The sequence below is a fragment of the Vombatus ursinus genome, unplaced genomic scaffold (genome assembly GCF_900497805.2).
Source record: "Vombatus ursinus unplaced genomic scaffold, bare-nosed wombat genome assembly UNPS02009205.1, whole genome shotgun sequence".
Taxonomy (NCBI): Eukaryota; Metazoa; Chordata; class Mammalia; order Diprotodontia; family Vombatidae; genus Vombatus; species Vombatus ursinus.
Genome location: NW_020948983.1, coordinates 63,335,022 through 63,345,163, shown reverse-complemented (window position 1 = coordinate 63,345,163; position 10,142 = coordinate 63,335,022).

The window sequence follows — 10,142 nt, the reverse complement described above, 5'->3', positions numbered from 1 at the left end:
CTTTACTTTGTATCAGTTCATGTAATCCTTTCCAGATTTTTCTGAGAATATTTTGCTTATCATTTCTTATGGCATAATATTTCATATCTGCCTATTCATCAGTTTTTATTGCACTATAGTATTCCATCACATTCCTGTACCACAGCTTGTTCAGCCATTCCCCAATTGATGGTCATCCCCTCAATTTCCAGTTCTTTGCTACCATAAAAGACCGGCTATAAATATTTTTGTACATATAGGTCCTTCTGTTTAACCTCTTTGGGATACAGAGCTAGTACTGGTATTGCTGGGTCTGCACAGTTTTTATAGCTCTTTGGGCATAGTTCCAAATTGCTCTCCAGAATGATTAGATCAATTCACAACTCCACTAACAACGTATTAGTGTCTCAATTTTCCCACATTCCACCCAAAGTGTCAATTTCCTTTTTCTGTCATATTAGCCAATCTAATACATGAGAAGTGGTACCTTAGAGTTGTATTAATTCGCATTTCTCTAATCAATAGTGATTTTGAGCATTTTTTCATATGAACATAGATAGTTTTGAATTTTTCATCTGAAAACTGCCTGTTTGCATTTGACCATTTATCAATTGAGTAATGACTCATTCTTGTAACTTTAACTCAGTTTTAAATGTATTTGGGAAATGAGAAATTTGCTGTAAACCCCTCCTCCAGTTTTTTTCTTTCCTTCTTGGTTACATTGGTTTTGTTTGTACAAAATCTTTTTAATTTGATATAATCAAAATTATCCACTTTACATTCTGTAATGTTCTCTTGTTGTCACAAATTCTTCACTCAGCCACAGATTTGACAAACTATTCCATGTACCCCAAATTTGCTTATGGTATCACCCTTTATATCTAAATCATGTTGCTATTTTGGCATTGTCTTGGTATATAGCATGCAATGTTGGTCTATACCTAATTTCTCCAAATTGTAAAGTCATTTACAAACCTTAAAACATTGTACAAATATGAATTATTATTAAATTATTATTGAGTCACTGTAGTTAACCACAATGTTGCACTAAGTTTTCTAAAAGTAATCTTTAGTTAACAGAAATATATTATCTTTCTTATCCCTCTTTCCATTCAAAAGAAAAAGAGAAAACAAATTCCTCGTAACATATAGGCTTGGTCAAGTGAAACAAATTCCTTCTTTAACAATGATTAAAAAGAAACCAACAACAAGGTATGTCTCATTCTGCCTCCTGAATCCATCACCTTCCTGTCAGGAGATGCCTCATCATTGGTCCTCTGTAATCATGGATAGGGATTGTATCTATAGTAGTTCTTATAGCTTTCAAAGTTATTTCTCTTTACAATGTTGTCATTGTAGAAATTATTCTCCTGGTTCTTCTCATTTCATTCATCTTCAGTTTATAAAACTCTTCAAAAATTTTTGCTAAATTTTAAATTGTTTTTCTTATGCTTATTTCACTCTATCAGTTTATACATGTCTTTCCTTGTCTCTTTGAAATTGTCTGTTTCTTCATTTCTTATGTTACATGAGTATTCTATCACATTCATATTAGCACAGTTGGTTCAGTCATTACCCGACTGATGTTTTTACCTCTACAAAAAGAACTACTATAAATACTTTTGTATGTAAGGATTTTTTTCCCTATTTTTATAATCTCTTTGGGATATGTATACATCTGGGAGTGGCAAAACTAGGTCAAGGCACATGCACTGTTTAGTAACTTTTTGTGTATTAAAATTTATAAGAACAAAACCCAGTAGATAAAAGAAATGGTCAGAGTATATGACCATGTAATTCTCAAAAGAGGATACCAAGTTAACAATAGCCGTATGAAGAAATGCCCCAAATCACTAATAATTAGATAAATATAAAGTAAGCAACTTTGAATTTCCACTTCATACCTATCAAATTGGCAAAGATGAGTTTTCAAAAATGGAAACTGATAATTGATGGAGGGGCTGCAGTAAAACAGGATTACTAATACACTTTGGTGGAGCTGTGAATTGGTCCAGTCATTCTGGAAAGCAATTTGGAACTATATCCTCCAAATTACTAAACTCTGAATACCCTTTGATCCTGTTATGCCACTACCAGGCCTAAAATCTAAAAAGATCAAAGCACAAATATATTCATAGCACCTTTTTATTTTTTGTGGTGGCACAAGTTATAGGGTTGATCATCAACTGGGGAATGGCCAAATACATTATTGTATAAAATGCATTGGAATACTGTTGCACCGTAAGAAATGATTTAATGGATGGTTTCAGGGAAAACTGGGAAGACCTAAATTAACTGATACAGAGTGAAGTAAGCTGAACTAGGGGAACAATGTAGAACACTAACAAGAACATTATAAAGAAAAACAGCTTTGAAACACTAGAAAACTCTGTTTAATTTAGTGGCAAAGCATAACTTCAGAGGACCAAAGATGACACATGCTCCCCGCCTCCCTTCAGAGAGGTCATGGACACAAGATACAGAAAAGACATAGATTTTTTGGATGTGGCCAATTTATGAATTTGTTATGCTTCACTGTATGTATTTGTTTTTTTTTCTTTATTTTGCTTTTTAAATTTTTTAAAAATATATATTTATTTATTTTTAGCTTTCAACATTCACTTTCATGAGATTTTGAGTTCCAAATTTTCTCCCTATCTCTTCCCTCCTCCCACTCCAAGATGGCATGTGATCTGATGTAGGTCCTACATATACATTCATATTGAACCTATTTTCACATTAGTCATGTTGTAAAGAAGAATTAGAACCAGTGGGAGAAACCACGAGAAAGAAGAAACAAACTGAAAAAACAAAAGAGATCCAATAATGTGCTTTAATCTGTATTCAGACTCCATAGTCCTTTTTCTGGATGTGGACAGCCTTTCATTGCTGAAAGGAAATGAATTTGTCAAAGTTAGTCATTGCACATTGTGGCTGTTACTGTGTACAGTGTTCTCCTGGTTCTGTTCACTTCACTCAGCATCAGTTCATTTAAGTCTTTCCAGGTTTTCCTGAAGGCTGCCTGCTTATCATTTCTTACAGTAAAATAGTATTCCATTACATTCATATACCACAACTTGTTCAGTTATTCCCCAACTGATGGGCATTTCCTCAATTTACAATTCTTTGCCACCACAAAAAGAGCTGCTATATATATTTTTGTACATGTGGGTACTTTTCCCATTTGTATGATCTCTTTGGGATACAGCCCTAGCAGTGGTATTGCTGGGTCAAAGGGCATGCACATTTTTATAGCCCTTTGGGCATAGTTCCAAATCGGTCTCCAAAATGGTTGGATCATTTCACAACTCCACCAACAATGCAATAGTGTTCCAATTTTCCCACATCTTCTCCAACATTTATTATCTTCCTGTTTTGTCATGTTAGCCAATCGGATGGGTATGAGGTGGTACCTCAGAATTGTTTTGATTTGCATTTCTCTAATCAATAGTGATTTAGAGCATTTTTTCATATGACTATAGATAGATTTAATTTCTTCATCTGAAAACTGCCTGTTCATATCCTTTATCAGTTGGGGAATCACTTGTATTTATATAAAATTTGACTCAGTTCTCTATATATTTTAGAAATGAGACCTTCATCAAAGATACTGGCTGTAAAATTTGTTTCTCAGTTTTTGGCTTCCCTCCTAATCTTAGTTGCATTGACTTTGTGTAAAATCTCGTTTGGTCATAAATTCATCTGTTCTCCATAAATCTGACATGGAAACAATGCCTCACTCTCCCAGTTTCCTTACAGTATCAGCCTTTATATTTTAATTGTGTACTCATTTTGATTTGATTTTGGTATACAGTGTAAGATGTAGGTCTATGCCTAGTTCCTGCCATATTATTTTCCAGTTTTCCCAGCAGTTTTTGTCAAGTAGTGAGTTCTTATCCCAGAAACTGGAGTTTTTGGGTTTATCAAAAAGTATATTACTATAGTCATTGACTACTGTGTCTTGGGTACCTAACCTATTCCACTGATCTACCACTCTATTTCTTAGCCAGGATAATTGCTGCCTTATAATACAATTTAAGATCTGGTGTGACTAGGCCACCTTCCCTTGCATTTCTTTTAATTCATCCCCTTGATATTCTGGACCTTTTGTTTTTCCAGATGAATTTTGTTATTATTTTTTTCTAGCTCTATAAGCTAATTTTTGGTAGTTTGGTATGGCCCTGAATAAATAAATTTAGGTAGAATTGTCATTTTTATTATATTAGTTTGACCTACCCATGAACAACTGATGGTTTTCCAATTATTTAGATCTGACATAGTTTGTGTGAAAAATGTTTTGTAATTGTGTTCATATAGTTCATGGGTTTGTTTCCCAAATATTTTTATAATGTTTACAGTAACTTTAAATGGAATTTCTCTTTTTATTTCTTGTTGTTAGACTTTGACAGTAATATATAGAAATGCTGATGATTTGTGTGGGTTTATTTTATATACTGCAACTTCACTAAAGTTGTTTATTTCAAGTAGTTTTATACTTGATTCTCTAGGATTCTCTAGCTATATCATGATATCATCTGCAAAGGGTGATAGCTATGTTTCTTCTTGCCTATTCTAATTCCTTCAATTTCTTTTTCTTCTCTTATTGCAAAAGCTAACGTTTCTAGTACCATACTGAACAACAGTGGTGATAATGGATATCCTTGTTTTACCCCCAATCTTATTAGAAATGCTTTTAGCTTGTCCCCATTACATACAATGCTTGCTGATGGTTTTAGGTAGATACTATTTATCATTTTAAGGAAGACTCCATTTATTCCTATGCTCTCCAGTGGTTTTTTTTTTATAGTAATGGGTGTTGCATTTTGTCAAAAGCTTTTTCTGCATCTATTGAGATAATCATATGGTTTCTGTAAGTTTTGTTGTTGATATGGGTAAATTATGCTGATGGTTTGCCTAATATTGAACTAGTCCTTCACTCCTGCTATAACTCCTACCTGGTCATAGTGTATTATTCTCGTGATAAGTTGCTGTAATCTTTTTGCTAATATTTTATTTAAAATTTTTGCATCTATATTCATTAAGGAAATTGATCTATAATTTTATTTCTCTGTTTTAACTCTTCCTGTTTTAGATATCAGTACCATAGTTGTGTCATAAAAAGAATTTGGCAGGACTCCTTCGCTTTTTTTCCAATAGTATTAGAATTAATCATTCTTTAAATATTTGATAGAATTTGCTTGTAAGTCCATCTGGCCCTGGAGGTTTTTTCCTAGGGAGTTCATTTATGGCTTGTTCAATTTCCTTTCCTGAAATGAGATTATTTAAGTATTTTATTTCCTTTTCTATTAATCTAGGCAATTTATATTTTTATAAATATTCATCCATTTCACTAAGATTGTCAAAGTTATTGGCATACAGTTGGGCAAAATAGTTTCTAATTATTATTTTAATTTCCTCTTCATTGGAGGTGAATTCACTCTTTTCATTTTTGATACTGGTAATTTGGTTTTCTTCTTTCTTTTTTTAAATCAAATTAACCAAAGGTTATCTATTTTATTGTTTTTTTTTCATAAAACCAGCTTTTGGTTTTATTTGTTAGTTAGTATTAATTTCAATTTCATTAATCTCTCTTTTGGTCTTCAGTATTTCTAATTTGGTGCTATCTATGTATTTTTACAAGGGTTTTCTTTGTTTTTTCTTGTTCAGTGAGTGTATTGTGGTAAAGGAGAAAGCTGGAGAGAAAGCAAAAGCTTGTTAAAAATTTTAAAAAAAGAAAAAAAGTAAGTGGGAGAGAGAGCACTAGCTTTTTGGGAGAATTTGAGTTTTAAAACCTAACTATAGGATTTCATATTAACTTTCATCTTGCTGGTTTTAAACTAGCATTATAACCTACCAAGATTGCTTTGAATCTTAATTCTTTCTTAGGCATTCTTCTCAGGTTTGTTATCCATAAACTTGATAAGCATGTCTCCATCCAAGTCACTGACAAAATGTTGAACCCAGGGTAAAGGAGTCTAATATACTCTCTTCCAGCAAAGCAATAACTAGGGAGGGTGTGAACAAAACTTTGCCTTAGGGCACTGAAATTTTGAGCGCAGTGACATTAAACTACTTTAGCTGCACAGAAACAACTGAGCTAAGTACTTAATGGCCTCAGAATAAACATTTAAAATTGGAAGCAACCAGCAGGCATACTTCATCTCCCTGATGGCTATACCCCAGATGAGTTCTTTCTACCCTTCCCCCTCTATACTTCCCAGAAGTGGAATTATAGTCCTAAAGTTTCTCCACCAGCTCCTGAACAGGTTTTGTTTTTAAAAATTGATTTAAGGGCAGTTTGCCCCTGGTGCCAAAATTGCAGGTTAGGGCTCTATCTTCCAGGCTGACACAGTCATTAAACAATCTTCTTTGAGTAGCATTATTCAACCAACTGTGAAACAACTTTACTACCAGTCAGGTCACAGTTCAAGCTTCCAGCCACAAGGGTCTTCTCTGACTGTCAAATAATTTGTTAACATCTAGATTAGGGTGGAATCTCAGGATAACATGAAAGGTATACTCAAGTTTGGTAATACTGAACTCCAGTTCTCTATCTCAAAATATTTATCTTTTAGCCTTCTCTAGTTTGTGAAGGTATGTGACCATCCATTTGGGGAAGCTGAAAATCAATCCTTCAATAAGATTGGCCCCTTTAGGGATCAGTCCCTCTTTTAAGTATATTACTCAAAGTAACAAACTGAACTCGTACTGTGCCAGAGGGAAAAGAACAAATACATCGATCAAAGCTGATATTTTAATTATTTATTTTTCATAATAATAAAAATAAATTAGTCATAAACAAAAATAGTTAATTTTTACCACATAGAAAATTACTGTATTTACTCACATAATTCTTCCCCCTCTCAAAGAAACACCTTTCTTTTTAAGAGATATATAACACTTTTTTTTTTTACTAAAATACAAGTGGTTTGAAGGGTAGTAGTAGATTTATTTGAGAAAATTTCTCCCAGCTATGATGGATGAATTCTGGGACTTCAGTTGTTGCTGCCAAGAGTATAATTCTTCCCAGTTGGAGGTTCTGAAGGATTGGTCATAACAGTTAACATGGTGGCGTCTCTTTAGGCACTCTTCCCACTCTGACCAAGACTTTAAAGTAACTTCTGTTGATGTTGCTACAAAGCAGTGATTCTACTCCATTCCCCCAACCTACCCCCCACACCAGGAAGAAATAATGCAAAGGGGGAAAAGATCATATATTTCCCACTTCAAATTGTATGTGTGTGTGTGTGTGTGTGTGTGTGTGTGTGTGTGTGTGTGTGTGTGCATGTGCGTGATAAAGGACGGGAGACAAGGCGTAGGGTTGAGGGGAAGGGGCGATCACATCAGTGAGTAAACATGATATGTAAGATGAAAAGGGTGGCAATTCAGATGTTCAGTTACAAAGCTAGGGATAAAAATCCCTGAGCTCAGTCACAAAGCATGATAACATATAGTCTGCTTTAAATCCATTCAAAGATATTTGCTAATGAGAAAGTTAAACAATGGTAGCTATGGATTTACAGTATGACATATATAACATTCAAGGAAGCTGGATTAGTATATGATCAAAGAATTTTATGCAAATGTAGATTGTATATGTAAATAAATACCTGTTAGGTCCCCTTTTAAAAATTAGCATATTCTAAATAATAAACTATTTTGGTGCAGAGGCCTGGTCTGTAGACATAGCTCCGAATACATATTTCCTATAAACATCTTCTATTTACAAATAACAAAATAATAACTTATCACAAAGTATTTCCTTCTGCCAAACTGAACGATGATGGATCTGGAGATGAGGTCAAATGGAAATCTGTTTGTAGAAGGCATTTTAATTATGTCATTCATGTGGAGAGCTAATACTTTGAAAGATGAATTTGTATTGACCTGAGAAAAATGGCTAGAGTGAGTCACCATTACTGGATAAATTGAATTTTCCAAGACAGGAAGACATGGGAGAAATCACTGGATTTGAAATTTGATGCCTTGGCTTTGAGTAGCTATGTAACCTTGGGTAAGTCACTTTACTGAGTTTCAGTTGCCTCGCTGGTAAAATGAGGGTTACAATACTTGTACTACCCATCTCACTAGGTTGTTCAGGGGGACGTACTTTTCAAGTTGCAAAGCACTAATAAAATATAAGCTATGATTGTGATTATCTAAGCAAGCAACTGAAATATAAATTTCATGATTACTCATCTCATATCTAATAATTATTTTTCTAAAATGAGAAAGAAATGGGGTAGAGGGGACAGATAGGAGAGGAGAAAGGGGAGGAAAGAAAGAGAGAGGAGGGGGAAAGAGGGGAAGAGGGGAAAGAGGGGAAGAGGAGAAAATGAGAAGTCCTATTGTGGCCTACTGTGGAAACAGGGACATTTACTAGATCAGTGTGGAGTTCATTTTCCTGCAATAAGGACCTAGTAGGACGGAGACAATAGAAGTGAGCTGTGGGAGAAAAGAACAATGGAACCTAGTTCATGAAACCTAAGCTCAGTTCAAGTTCTGCCATCAACTAGCTGGGTACCCTTTGCCAAGTTACTTTCCCTTGTGGTTCTCTGTTTCCTTAAGGAAAGGGGAGGAGAGGGACGTATTTTATTATTTCCAAGGGCTTTTTCCTCCTAGCCTAAAGTTTGAAAGAGTGTAATAATTATGCACTGGAACATCCTTGGGGAGTCAAGGCACAAGGCAGGGCTTATGAACTACCTCCCAGCAGTCCCTGAAGAAGGTATGCTTGTTTTCATCACTGTTGCTTAAATAGTTTTATTGCCTTCTAGATAAGCCATATCTTAGGACATTTAGATGCTAAAATAATAGTTGCAACAAAAAGAATTTGGCTTAATAGGATATTTGTAATAACTGGAATTCTCCCCATTAAATGACTTTTCCCTGTCTCTCATGACTCAAGTTGTCTTAAGGAAGCCAGAAATGCTGATTGTTTTGCCTGACAAGGAATTTTGACAGTTCTTTCCCCAGGGTTATGTGGCAGCCAGGGGTCACTGATCTCTGAGGGTGGGAGAGAAATCTAGTGAGTGGCAGCCGATCTAATCTTGATGTAAGTAACTCTTTAAAAAAATGAAAATAAAATTGAAGGCACAAGTGCAAAGCTAACAAGTGCATTTTGGAGTATGTTGGTTCATAGATTTAGACCTTGGTGAATTCCCTTCATTTCTATATACCTCAGTTTCCTGATCTGCAAAATGAGGAGATTGACCTAGAGGACCTCTAAGGTCTCTTCCAACTTTCAGTCCTATGATCCAACTTCTTTACACTCTGATTTACTGTTCTTGGAAAGTAAGAACTCTTAGAGGCAGTGTGGTTCAGTACAGTGAGCATAATGGATTCTGAATCAGAATACTTGAGATTTGCTGCTCACTCTGCCATGTACTACATGGGTGACCTTGGGAACATCATTTGGGCTCTTTGGGTTTCAGTTTTCCCTTCTGTAAAATGAGGGGGGGAATAGGCTAGATGTCCTCTATGATTCCTTACAGCTCTAAATCTCTGATCCTAGGATTTCTCTACTACCTAGCTTATCAATAAGGTTGGATGTTGCCTCATTCAGATACTTCTTTACTTCTATGCAAGAGTGCATCTAAAACAAATATGAGACTTATTCTTCACATTATCATAAATTCAATTAGGAGCCTCCTCCAGGGCTCAACAATTAGAAAATACTTCTTTATGCTTACTGCTTAGCCTAAATATTCCTTGCTACCATTTAAACTCCATCTTCTCTTACTCTAACCACCAGGGAAGCAGAAATTAACTGCTCACCATTTTCCTTCAAATAAGCTTTTCAGATGACTCATATCAGCTCTCTCCTCCTCTGTTCATGGAGGCTGCCCGGCTGGTATTCCCAAGAGGGATCATAATTTCTACTGCCTTGCCTCTGGTAGAAATAGCTTATGGTCCCCTTGAACATCCCAGCTGTTCCTCTAACCAAGCTAAGCTAATGGTGACTGTAGCTTAATCTCTTTTACAGCATGTAAAGTTTCATGATGTGCGGACTTCTGGGCTCCAGTCTGCTGTTGGCAGGTCTATTGCTGCACAATATGAGTCATAGAATAGGCTTAGAATTGGAAGGGAAGTCAGGTATCACCTAATCCAATCCCTACCAAAATCATGAATCCAATTTACAACATACAGCCAGCCATGGGGAGTTC